Below are 11,311 nucleotides of genomic sequence, written 5' to 3'. Positions count from 1 at the left end.
TAGCGGTCAGTTGTTGATGTTTTCTTATACATTCAAATATTTAATGCATTAATAATGGCCTTGCAACTTTAGGTTATTTCCATTTTACATAATCATTATGGTCACATCTTTAATTATGTAATTCATGTCTCATACCTTCGAACTTCAGCAAGCAAAGAGACAAGGATCCTACAGATAAAGCTTCCTACATAGTTATGATTTATTCTTACAGCATTATTCCTTATGAATAAATACACAGCCTTCTGGGAAAATTACTCCCACTCTATTCCACCTTCCTCATTTTTGCCCTTGAAATTCTAACACTGCACTCACATACTTGAAGCTCCTATTACTATGAGTTTCTCTCACATACTTGTTGCTTCTCCTCTCTTCTCATGTACCAACTGAATTTTATCCCAGCAGTTTCCTCCTCATTTTCAGTATGTATGCACACATATAGTGCTGAAAGCACAGGAGAGTGACCTCCATAGCTTTTAGTTTCAGGATTTGGCTTCACATGTTTACAGGAAATGAGAATTGCAGGGAAAATTCTAGCTGATCCCAGTCTGCATAGAGTATTTGGAGTCAAACTATGGAGATGGTTTGTGTGTAATGTCGTGTCCTGTAGAGCTGTGGAAAGCTGGAGTACCCTCAGTAGAAGTGGAAACTCTGTAAAATTTAACCAAGCATCTCTTTACTATCCACTGCATCAGACTGGAAGATTAAATCACCATCACAGATTTCTGTGTGCTAACCTAGATTCTCTCATTCTTCTTCAACATTATTTCCTGGCCTCCCTTGTTCTCTTCTTCCACTGGTACCCAATATAAAATGGACTATGCACAGTAACCTTGTGAAAAGCCTTTGGGATGGCAGTCTGCACAACAGCTCTGCTGCACTTCCTCAGCTGCCTCTGCACTCAAGGCACAGAAGCCCACACTTCTGTGGGTTTCAACACTCATTTGGAGGCAGCAAGTGGCAGTGAGACCTGCCTCCACAGTGTTAATTGTTATCATCATTATTTTAATCCAGCAGTGTCATCAGTCCTGGTGTGTTCTGTGGTTGCCTCCTTCAGTCTCGCTTTTACTTCACACAGTTACTCTCTTACCATCAGGCACAGACTTAGGGGTGAGGAGAGGTGGTGGTGGTAGCTATTTCTTCCTTACTAAGAAGCAATAGCTTTTTTAAAACCAGCATCTGCTGATACTCATTTGGTTTCTGGAACGTCTGTTTTCTCAGGTTAGGTGGTCCAGGTTCCCTATGGCTGACACCAGAAAGCTTTAGCCTGCACACTGACAGCTATTTCAGGTTCTGAAAAACAAAGTTGCAAGCTGAACACACCTCCAGTGTCACAGCCAATCCTACACAGAAAAGAACCTTAAGGCCCAAGCGCTGAGTGCTGCTAGTCATCATGCTATCTCTTTCCATGTGTTTCCCACCAATTTCCAGAGAAATAAAAATAAAATGCCATCTCTGGCAGAAATTAGTTACATCTTGTCCCCTGTGCTCCCATTCAAGGCATCACTCCCACCCAGATGCTGCACCCACTGCCCTCACTAGTGTGCTACTGCATGGCTGCATTTGAATTGGGTCACTCAAACAATTCAGGTTAAAAATACACCACCACAATCACCAAGAAGAGCTAATTTTAACTCAGATCATTGCAGTGATCCTGTTGGGTTTTTGTTCTGATGGTATCTAGGGAAACATGACCTCAATTATGGTCACCATAACTGCTAATTGAACTCCACCCATCCTTTTCTCATAAAGGAATCCACACATTTGGATGTTAACTCTGGAGTACAATGCTGTTCTCAGAGTTAATGGTAGCCTTTCCATTGACTATTTTAACAGACAATTCCTGGTCCAAATACAGAATTTGGAAAGTTGTATTTTAAATCTCAGTCTGACCTCCCCCACAAAAGACAGGGAAGACACAATATCCAATGCACATTGATAATGACCAGCTGCAGCCTTTGGAACTGTGTGTTACATCTTCTGCACACAAAGAAAGCTCTCACACTTCCATACAGACACCCTGGGATCTCATACAGGAGAACAGGTCAAGTGCCAGCAGCAAGGTGATCACTCAAACTTCAAGGATCATGTCTCAGGTCCCAGTCGTTGTGGTAGAGGCTAATTGGCAAAATGACTCAGCAGTATGCATATACTGAGTTTCTTTTTCTTTTCTTTTCTTTTCTTTTCTTTTCTTTTCTTTTCTTTTCTTTTCTTTCTTTTCTTTTCTTTTCTTTTTTCTTTTCTTTTCTTTTTTCTTTTCTTTTCTTTTCTCTTTTCTTTTCTTTTCTTTTTCTTGTTATTAAATCAAAGTTTATAGACCACAGCATCCCAGAACACAAGACTCTGCTTCTGTTACACTGGAGACTGAATGTAATGTCAAAAAAAAAAAAGAGGCATTTTTTTGTCACAGAAAGAAGAGAAACAGTGAAGAAGTCCATGACATTTTTACTAGAAGCAGCCTCTATCTGTGGGTTGGTAATGCAGTGTTACCTCCTGAAATCCAGGGTCACAGATTTGAATTACATCAACTGAAGATAGTTTTGATTTTAAGTTTGTGCTTCTAGACCATTGCTAGACTGCCAGACCATTGCACAAACCCACACCTTTAACTGGTGCTATTCTGCACAGCTGGAGAGTCTGTTCAGAAAAGTCTTGATGACAGAAAAAGCAGTTTGACACAGAGCTGGAAAGAGATGGACCTGCCACCATGAGTGATGTTTTAGCAGCAGATCTCTCATCTGCCTTGGTCAACCCATTTATCTCACCTGGCATTCTCTGCATTATTAAATACACCCATAACACTTTAGATGAAAATAACTGCAGTTTACAAGCATAGTTCACAACAGCATGGTATGTTCAGCTGGCTCCTCAGAAAGGTGTCATGGTTTAGCCCCAGCTGGCAAATAAATACCACGTAAACACCCCTTCACTACCCTCATCCCCACAGTGGGATGGAGGGGAAAATCAAAAAAGGTAAGACCCATGGAATGAGATAAGAACAATTTAACAACTGAGCTAGATTAAAATATAATAACAACTATTATTATTATTATTATTATTATTATTATTATTATTTTATTATTATTATTATTATTATTGTGATGAAACAGGAGATAAAGAGTAAGAGAGGAATAAAACCCAAGAAAGATGAGTGATGAAAAATTCAGTTGCTCACCATCCACTGACTGATGCCAAGCCTGTCCCTGAGCAGCAATCAGCAGCTCCTGGCCAACTCCCCACAGTTCATATACTGCACATTTCACTCCGTGGTGTGAAATAATCCTTTGAACAGTTCATGTCAGCTGCCCTGGCCATGGTCTCTCCTGGCTTCTTGTACACATGCTCACTGACAGAGCATGGAAAACTGAGAATTCCTTGACTTAGAATAAGAACTGCAGAGCAAAAACTAAAGCATCAGTGTATTATCAATATTATTTTCATACTGAATCCAAAACACAGCACTGTATCAGCTACTAGGAGAAAAATTAACCCTATTCCAGACAAAGCTAGGACAAAAGAAGATTTAACTTCTCTTTCTGTAAAAGATCACAGTGACCTTGTGCCTGCAGAACAGCAGCTGACAACCCACCCAGGACTTCCACATCGTTAGTTTGTTTGCTGTTATTTATTTCTATGTCTCTGTTACACACATAACAATAAAGATTCTTAATGAAACACAGCTTAAGCCAGTTACTGGTGAATTGACAGATACCATACTGACATCCTAATTATGTATTAGTGTAACATACTGAATTATGTAGGTGTTTTGTTACAGACCCACAGAGCTGTAGTAAGACACTTTAGTGGTATAAGCCTTGCAACACGACAGCTAAAGGGGCATTGCTGCTCCGCTTGGTGCCCTTCTACTCCAGAGAGGACCTGGGCTTCTTGCTGCACCCTGGAGAATCCCACAGGTACCAGTGGATAGCAGGGGGAGACACAGAATGCAGACACCAGGTGGTGGTACACCTGGAACTCCTGAAAATTTTGCACTATGATCTCTGCTCTTGAGACCCTGTGTCTCACACAAATTAATGACCTTTCTGCTTCATATTGCTGCTTGTAAAATGTGGGTAGTGAATGTGGTTGTGAATTATATTGAGTGCAAGTAATATTTACTCCTCAGTAAGACTAATTGCTCTCATCTAATTTAAGATGCCATTAAAAAAATTATGATCATGTAATATCTTATATTGATAGGGAACTTTAGAGATCACCTCCCCTTCCTAAGGGAAGCAGGATCAATTTTGAAACTACATCAGGTTGCTCAGGTCCTGTCAGTTTTGAGTATTTCCAAGGATAGAGACTGCATGTCTCTGGATATTTGATTTTTCTTCACAGTGATTTTTTTTTCTTTCTATCTAATCTTCCTTGGTGCAGCCCATGTCATTGACCTCTCTCTTTGCCATTATGCATCACTGTCTTCTCTATAGCCTCCCATCATTAGTTTAAGATTCCCTCTGATCCTTCTCCAGGCTGGACAAAACCAGTCCTTGAGATGACATAGGACATTCTAATTTCATAGCAAGAGAACCCAAGCACATGTTTAACTGCAGCAGTGCATTCCCTGCCTGTTCACACTGCTGCTATCCAAATAAAGAAGACACCACTTCTCATTCATCGACCAGTCTTCCCAGTACCTCACCATGAACTCCATCAGAGTGGAAAACCTCACCTATTTTTCCAGCATGGCAGCTCACGTGATCATTTTCTAAGCCAACCTGGTGAAAATGCCTCGGGCATCTTTAGATTGTACAAAAATTCTCAAGAAAACCAAATCATTTTGAATTGGCTTTGCTCAGGGGATGACTTTGTAGGCAGCTGTGCCAGATGAGCAGAGAAAAAACTGTTGGCCAACAGGTGGGTTCATCCAGGTATATTGGGAATGCAAAATCCTCATCCCCCTGCAGCTGCAGCTCCCACAGGATGAGTGGCACAGCAGCAGCTACTTGAGCACTAATTCTCATAGGCTCAGGTTCCTGTGCTTGATAGAGTTTTTCTCCTGAGGTTTTGTCAAAACTTTGTGAGTCCTCAGCAGAACAGTAATTGGTAACAATAACATTTACACAGGTGTATGAACTTTCCACACATACTGTTCCTGCTTGCCAAGCAAAATGTTACAAGGATCAAGAAGAAGAAAAATGCAGCAGCACGAGAACTTAGTTAAAACACACTCACTTGTGCTATGTTCAAACAGAGAAAGCAAAACAAGCAGAAGTCTTTTCTAATCCTTAAAGGTTAAGAAGCTTAAGTCTGTCTTGTAAAGACATTTTGTCTTGTCACACCAGCTTATTACTGAGAAGCCATTCTAGACTAGAGTAGAACAGAACAGTTCAGTTGGAAGGCACCTACAATTATCATCTAGCCTAACTGCCTGACCACTTCAGGGATGACCAAAAATTGAAGCCCTTTGTTAAATGCACCGTCCAAATGCCTCTTGGATACTGACATTCTTGTGCCATCAAGCACTCCTCTAGGAAGCTTGTTCCAGTGTTTGACCACCCTCTTGCTAAAAAAAATGCTTTCTAATACCCAGTCTCTGTTGCATTTTTGAACCATTCCCATGCGTCTTATCATTGGATTTATCATTCCCTCTCCATGTCGCCTCCTCAGGCAGCTACAGAGAGCCACAAGGTCAAAAATTCAGCCTCTTTTTCTCCAAACTAGACAAGCCCAAAGTCCTCCTCCACTCCTCACAGGACATGCCTTCCAGCCCTTCCACCAGCTTTGTTGCCCTCTTCTGGATGCACTTAAGGACCCTCGCATCCTCCTTAGATTGTGGGCCCCAGAACTGCTCACAGTGCTCAAGGCGAGGCTGGTGATGCCATGTCTGATGCACCCCAGGACACATTTTGCCCTCGTGGCTATCTGGGCACACACTGCTGACCCACACTGAGCTGCTGCCCACCAACACCCTCAGATCCCTCTTGGCACAGCTGTTCTCCAGACTCTCCCCATTTATACTTGTACCTGATGTTACTCTGTCCCAGGTGCAGAATCCAGCATTTGGATTTGTTGATTTTCATCCCATGAATCACTGCCTAGTACTCCAATCTATCTAGATCCCTCTGCAAGGCCTCTCCTCCCTCCACAGTCATCAGCACCTCCCAGTTGAGTACTATCAGCACACCTGCCAACAGGACATTCAACTGCTGCATCCAGATAATTTTAAGTATATTAAACAGAAAGAGACTCTACAGGGCATCTCCCAGAGGTTCTCCAACCACCAAAGTCTGAATAATATATGTGTGACAACCCTTTTGAAGTCTGTTAGATATGTACTTTTATTTTAAAAACTGCTGAAACAACTTGGCTAACAGTCATGGCTGATGAACTACGTGACTGCAAAGACTTCTGAGGCATCAGCTTGGTCCCAAAAGAGAGAGGCAAGGTTAAGTCAGTATGATGAAGCTCTCACATGGTCTGTGCCCTAGCACTACTGACTCCAAGACTCAAAAAAGCCTGTCTGAAATATCTCCCCCTGGGCTGCTGCAGTGTGCAGTGTGCCACTGCAGCAGTCAGAGGGAGCAACAGTACTGCAGAGGAAAGTCAGACTTATTCTGAGGTCCTCACTGCCACACTACAGGTTTCCAAAAGCACAATGCAGACATTTCTGGGTCCTGTGCATTTTCAAATTGACACCATCAAGCCAGTGTAAGTTCCCACATGAACATGTATTTTGCCTTGGCTCCTTATTATCAAAATAATAAGAAAATGAGAGTTCAGAATTATACAGCATTTTTTGTGAAGATTGTACACACATAATTTAAAACTTGGCTTACTCTCTCTGGCTTACCTCACAAAACTACATTTCCACTACTCAGCAGCTGAGCACAGAGGGAAGACAGGATTCAGCAACAATCTGAACTAGAAAGTCCAGCTGCTTTAAGTGTAGGTGTGTGTTTGTGCAGAGGTGGCAGCTGAGTGGTCATGGGACAATAGGGCAGCCTTGCTCTCAACCCAGAAGCAAAGCAGAGCTGGGCCCTCCAGCACTCCTCCCCTGCCAGCACATTTTCATCAGAGGCCAGACATGAAGCACATCAAAACCTACATGAATAACAGAACTCCAGTGAGGCCAAGACAACACTGCAGAGGCAAGTGCCAGAGTGCAGACACTGTCCTCAGTGAAAGCTGACTGCAACCCACAAACTCCCATCCCATGGTGTCCTTGCATTGGGCTGTGACCACTGCTATGGGTGGTGACTCCCACCAGCAATAGTGACCTTAATGACGAGTCAGAAACCAGAGAAAGCCCTCTGTGTTTGACAACGGTTTCTCAGCAGCTAAATTTTATATTCCAAATAAACTAAATGAGTCATCAAACAGCTTGAGTGAAGTTCTCTTAGTCTTCACCAAAGTGCTAATTCCACCTCTCCCCCAGTTTGTTGAGTCAGAATGTCTCTCCCTCCAGCCCTGCTCTGCTGTACACAATCCAGAGAGGAACTGCAGTGTTAATTCTCCTATCACCTCTTTCATGCCTTCAGCCAAATGCCCTCACCTAACCATATGAGTCAGATTTCTGATTATTTTCTTCCTGTGAAAGGGATTTAGTGGATAAACCCCCATTAATATTATAATTCTTATTAAGAATTCTTTGCTAATGAGAGATCTGTGAAACACATGACTAGGCTAATTTGTACAGTGCTTGTTCTCAGCAATACCTGTACTGTGAAGTTCTGGTGTCTATCAATTATCCAAAGCACTGGTACAAATCTGGCATAAACAGGCACAACCCCATTTTCACAGACTTAAGGAGACAGAAGACAACTACATTGCCAAAATCCCATCTTGGCTTCCTAGACTGCTGCAAGCTGCTAACTTCTCACTTTTTCCAGCCGCAAACAGGCAGCTGCTGAAACCTACTTGTATTAGGATCTTCCCACAGAGCAAAGGGTGGGTGGGCAATCCTGCTCTACCTGCTGTGGAGCTGAGCTGCCTCCTCTCCATGAGCACTGAGCAGTCACACACACCATGGTAGTGACAGCATGCTCCCACCAATCTCCCAGTGCATGACTGATGAAGCGAGGACCCTCTCCAGACATCTGTGTGGTGCTGGGAACTCGAGCAGGCTCATGATGCTTTAGGTTCCCTGAGTAACAGGTCTCACATCACTGACACATAGCAACGGGGGCAGCTAAGTGCTTGCTGCTTTTTGTCTTGCTTTTCCAAACAGCCTTTTAGATAAATGGTTCTCAGAAGATCAAAAGCACATCAGAGATGACAGAAGCAGAACACAGAAGCAAAACAATTCAGCTCAGCCACATCCATGCTGGTCCTCTCCAAGGCTTCCAACTCTCCACAGTGCATCTTGTACCTGCAAGCACTAAAGTGCACAAGCCAGGTCAGTGGGTCTGCAAGAAGCCAGGTCCATGGCACCCCTGCTGTGAGCATTCCTTCAACTCCAGCATGGGTGGGACAGCAGAAGTGAAGAAGTGGAACAGGGACTCTTCCAGCCAGGGGCAGAGGAAGTTAAATTCAACAAGGCAGAAGCATTGACAATTTTTAAGTGAGGAACTGAATACAAAATCAACAGGAAGAATTGCAGTAAAACTTCTAATTGGAAATGGCCCTTACTCTGCACTTTTTACTTCAACCAACCTGGCTGCTGCACTGCCTGAAGCAGTGGCTTACACTTTGTGTGTTACTGTGCTCCCAACCATTCAGTTTCCATGTTCCACCCAGCTGTATGTTGAGGTCTGCAGCCTGATTCCCCTTTTGCCATTAACCTGGCAGCCAAACTAGCCATGACTGCACCAAAAGGAGAGGCTGTCCAATGCCAAGGAAAGACTTCCACAAAGGTCAATATATTCTTTGCAGAAAACAGACTTAAAGGCAGGCTAAATTCAATTATTTGTATAACTGGAATATCCTTGTTACAGGACTTGTAACCATAGCAATCACTTAAACAAAGCTTTGAAGAAAATATCCCCTCATTATTAAAATATTGATTCTGATTCAGTTTCTCAATCTCCCTCATTTCTGACCTCAGAGGTGCTGTCTGCCTCCAGGTGTTTTAAAATAAACGGAAATGGAAAACACCAAGCATCTTCAGCTAGTATTTGTGTCTTGTGCCAATAGAATGATGCTTCCTAAATACACAAATACAAAAGGATCAGGTTGTCATGTGGGGATTTGGATGTTTGCAAACATTATAAAAGTAATCAGCTAGCAGGGATGTTTCTCAGAACAAGTCTCAGACAATTAAACTGAGCCTACATTAATCACATTGCAAACACAAAGTATTACTTCAGTTGGAGCCACACTCATTTAAAAGCTCAGGCACTGGAAAAAAGTAAAAAAGAAAATTAGGGGGAAAAGGCTGAAGTATTTGGCAATTGGCAATATACATTAAAGTCTCTTGGTATTATGGCTGGATTATCTTCTATCTCCACAGACTCCATTCCAGAGTTATGACTCTTCTATTAATAGGAGTCATGCAGGCATCACACAAAGGCAGCATTGATTTGTTATTCTGTAACTCTATCTGGATAACCAGGGAGAATTTGTTTTGAAGATTCAGCCAGAGCCCTCTATTAAATGAGTATGTAGCCAGGAAAATGGGACACAGAAACAGTAAGATGGATGTGATGATCTGCACATGCATTTTTCTCACAAGAAAACAAGTACAGTGCATGTTTAACAAAAGGCAGTAGCTCCAGGGTTACATTATATAATGGAGCTGAATGCAAACTCTTCAATATACAGCATCCCAGGAGGTATAGAAGGAATGTATTTTCTTCACGCGAGGCAGGAGACAGTATCCTCTTGAAACATGACTTGAGAGTCCTTCCTGGATGCCACCACAGCTGGTTTGGCTCTGCCAAGTAGCCCATGTGAATTTCAGATCAGGTGGTCTGTGGATTAAGGAGCTATACCAGCTGCTTTAGCTTCTCTCCACATCGCATTCATCTTGGTTGGACATTACTGAATGAAAAGCAAACATGCAGGAAGCTCAGTGACTAATATATTTAAGGCCAAAAAATATTCTTGTACCTAAAACACTGCAGCAGCAGCTGCTCTGTTTTGTATGTCCAGGTGCAGAAGGAACAGAAATTGCTTCACAGAATACTGTCAGAATAGAAATCAAATACAAATGTATCTGTGTGAAACCTGGGCATGTATTTTTAGGTGCGCACACCCACACACATATGCAGCCTGAATAGTTCACTCCCCTCCTCTGACACAATCAGGGATGCCTTCAAGAGGAAAATGAGCCCAGACATGCTCCTAACCCAATCTCCCTGTGCCACCCCTATTTTAACTACATACTGTATCATGTAATGGCTTGAAAGTATTTTTATTTCCGTGACTGTTTCCTTCCTTTACATTCTCACAGTATTACTCTGTTTCTTTTAGCAACACAGTAACACAGATCAAACCTGAAATTCTGCGGTTTAGTGCTCAGTACCAAAGACTGCAGTAATTATGCTAAGGGGACAGTCTCTACAAAACATTAGTTCTCATTTAGTTTTCTCACACTGGCTTAAGGCTTAAACCCTGACCTAAGACCCTTCCGCAAAATACCAATATGGAATTGCTGCAGAAACTTGCAATCAGCTGATGGCAGCTATTTACATTCCCATCTCATGAGCAGATACTCGTATTTTAAGCAGCAGTTGTCCAGAAGGTTTTTCACAATTAACATACAGGTTGCCAGTTTCAAGGTTATTCAAACCAGCCGCAGTATCTGCTTCCAAAATTAAACCCGCACAGCTACAGTGGGCTCTTAAAGAGTCTTTCCAAATCCCACCCCATGCCTCCTGAACTGTGGCACTCCTTCTTTCCCAGAAATATTTGCTTTACCTTTTGTATGTTCAGATGGCCTTGATCACTTGCATCCTTCCTGAACTTCTCTGTGGTAATACATAAAGGCTGAAAAATCATGCCATAAGCATATGGAGCAAGGTTTGCCAAAATGGAAGATTTCACGATTAGTCAGACTGCTGAAAAACCTTAGACAGGAAGCAAAGATTTGCAGCCAGGTTTCAGCAATGAAGTGTTCTGTCATAACACGGGAAACCCTTCTGCCCTAGGTGCTACCCTGTTGTGTTCTGCCCTCCAGAAGCTCTTCTGGTATTTCACAGGCATCACAGGGTACTTTTCCATTAACAGACTCCACCGAGAAGTGAAGGATTCAGCACTCTGTTCTCCATTCAGCCCCACAGGCAGCAGCTGGCACAGCAGACCGGCATTCCTAAGACTGCTCCTGCAGGACTGACTGTGCTACAGGAAGAGCACTTCTGACATCAACAAAGTCAACAGGACTTCAGTCTGGCAAGGTGACACATCACACACCCCACCATGACCCCTGTAG

Source organism: Lonchura striata, chromosome 3 (assembly GCF_046129695.1).
Source record: "Lonchura striata isolate bLonStr1 chromosome 3, bLonStr1.mat, whole genome shotgun sequence".
In the NCBI taxonomy this organism is placed as follows: Eukaryota; Metazoa; Chordata; class Aves; order Passeriformes; family Estrildidae; genus Lonchura; species Lonchura striata.
Note: the sequence above shows the minus strand (reverse complement) of the source record.